Source organism: Triticum dicoccoides, chromosome 3B, assembly GCF_002162155.2.
Source record: "Triticum dicoccoides isolate Atlit2015 ecotype Zavitan chromosome 3B, WEW_v2.0, whole genome shotgun sequence".
NCBI classification, from domain to species: Eukaryota; Viridiplantae; Streptophyta; class Magnoliopsida; order Poales; family Poaceae; genus Triticum; species Triticum dicoccoides.
The window spans coordinates 50,745,395-50,748,320 of NC_041385.1; positions in this window are offsets into that span (position 1 = coordinate 50,745,395).

The window sequence follows — 2,926 nt, forward strand, 5'->3', positions numbered from 1 at the left end:
ACCCCAGGGAGGCAAGCTTTGGTGGTCGACCCGGTCGTTGAAGGCACCCGACTGACGAAGGTGCTAATGGATGGTGGTAGCGGACTGAACATATTGTACGCTGAGACGCTGAAGGGAATGGGCATTCCGATGTCCAGATTAAGCGCCAGCAACATGAGTTTTCACGGAGTTATACCTGGAAAGAAGGCCGAGTCACTCGGTCAAATAGCTCTGGACATGGTGTTCGGTGACTCAAAGCATTTCCGCAAGGAGAGGCTGACCTTTGAAGTCGTGGATTTTCAGAGCGCTTACCACGCTATTTTAGGGCGACCAGCTTACGCACGGTTCATGGCTCGACCATGTTACGTGTACCTCAAACTGAAGATGCCCGGCCCCAAGGGCGTGATCACTATCACTGGTAATCGGAAGAAGGCAGAAGAGTGTTTTCAGAAAGGCTCGAAAATTGCCGATTCCCAGATAACAATGGTCGAGTTGGAGGGGTACAAGAAAAATGCATATCCGAGTGATTTGTTGCGAGCCAAGAAGCCTACCACAGAATCAGCATTTCAGTCGTCCGGTGAGACGAAGCCCGTGCACATTCACCTGACCTACCCCAATGCAGCTCCGACCCATATTTCTACAACACTCGACCCTAAATAGGAAGAAGCGCTCATCCAGTTCCTCCGTGAGAACTGGGACATCTTTGCATGGAAGCCTGCTGACATGCCGGGTGTTCCCAGGGGGCTGGCTGAGCATCGCCTTAGAGTTGACTCAACAGCAAAACATGTCAAAGAGCATCTTCGACGGTCTGCCGTCTAGAAGAGGAAGGCCATTGGCAAGGAGGTGGCTCGACTGTTGGCGGCAGAGTTTATCCGAGAGATATTCCACTCCGAGTGGCTCGCCAATGTCGTCATGGTTCCCAAGAAGGACAAGTCACTTCGCATGCGCATTGATTTCAAACATATCAATTGGGCCTGCCCGAAAGATCACTTTCCTCTCCCTCGCATCGACCAGATTGTCGACTCGACCGCGGGGTGTGAGAGATTGTCTTTTCTTGACGCTTATTCTGGATACCATCAGATCCGTCTGTATGGACCCGATGAGATCAAAACAGCTTTCATCACTCCATTTGGGTGGTTCTGCTATGTCACCATGCCATTCGGCCTCAAGAATGCCGGAGCCACGTTCATGAGGATGATTCAGAAGTGTTTACTCACTCAAATCAGTCGGAATGTGGAAGCGTACATGGATGATATTGTGGTCAAATCACGACAGGGTTCCGACCTGTTGACTGACCTCGCTGAAACATTTGCCAATCTCAGGAGGTATGATATCAAGCTCAATCCATCAAAGTGCACATTCGGAGTTCCCGGTGGAAAGTTACTCGGTTTTCTCGTTTCCGAACGAGGAATCGACGCTAACCCAGAAAAAGTTGGCACTATACTCCGAATGAAACGCCCTGTGCGGGTGCACGATGTCCAAAAGCTTACTGGATGCTTGGCCGCGTTAAGTCGATTCATCTCTCGACTCGGTGAAAAGGCATTACCTCTTTACCGACTGATGAAGAAGGCAGACAAGTTCGAGTGGACTCCAGAAGATGATGCAGCATTTGCCGAGCTAAAGGCTCTGCACTCCACCCAGCCGGTGCTTGCTGCTCCAATCAGCAAAGAGCCTCTGTTGCTTTATATTGCAGCCACAGGACAAGTCGTCAGTACAGTACTTACTGTCGAGCGGGAAGAAGAAGGGAAAGCCTTCAAAGTTCAGCACCCAGTGTATTATCTTTCTGAAGTTTTGACTCCATCAAAGCAAAGATATCCTCATTATCAGAAGCTTGTGTATGGGATCTACATGACCACGAAGAAGGTTGCTCATTATTTCTCTGATCATTCCATTACAGTCGTCAGCGACGCTCCACTTTCAGAGATTCTGCACAACAGAGATGCAACCGGACGAGTGGCGAAATGGGCGATTGAACTCCTTCCCCTTGATATCAAATTTGAGGCAAAGAAAGCCATTAAGTCTCAAGCAATAGCAGATTTCCTTGCAAAGTGGACTGAACAGCAGCAGCCGACTCAAGTTCACTCGGAGCACTGGACCGTGTTCTTCGATGGCTCCAAGATGTTAAATGGTTTCGGTGCTGGGGTAGTTCTGGTTTCCCCCAGAGGAGATAAGCTCAGATATGTGCTCCAGATTCACTTTGATTCCTCCAACAATGAAGCAGAATATGAGGCCCTTTTGTATGGGTTGCTGCCACGACCGGTTTTCCGGGTATAAAATTCCAGAAAAAGACCGTCATGCTCATCAGCCCTAGGATTACTGTTAGCTGATGAGGCTCCAACTTGATAATTCCAAGAAAAATACAAAATATGTAGTACAAGACCATTATGGCCTGTGAGTACAACAAATGGTTCTAGTGGTTGATGGCGGAAGCGGTTTGTGGATCATCAGTGTCTATGGGACTCCATTTCCCAACAGAAACAGCTGACCAGGATAACTCCTATCTCCACGAGGCTGCTATCACCGTTGCTTAGGTTCCGGGGCTGTCATCGTGTCGCTCCTCTCCGTGCAAGAAAATCTGGCCAAGACAATAGCCAGGGATAAGCCAATGAGTACTTTGAATGTACTCGCAAACATTATGAACACAGTATAACATAACAATGGTGTGCTGAAAATAGTTTATGCTCATGACGTCAATCACACAAGATAAATAAAACTCTGATGCGTGCAAGCATGTTATTTATGAATATGCAATAACATAGTAGTATTAAAATTTATGAAATATATAACAAGCAATGCCACAGTCGGGCGTCTTAGCGACACCACATAAAGGGCTTTAAAAGAAATTCCACAGTCGGGCGTCTTAGCGACACCACATAAAGGGCTTTAAAAGAAATGCCACAGTCGGGCGTCTGAGCGACACCACATAAAGGGCTTTAAAATAAATGCC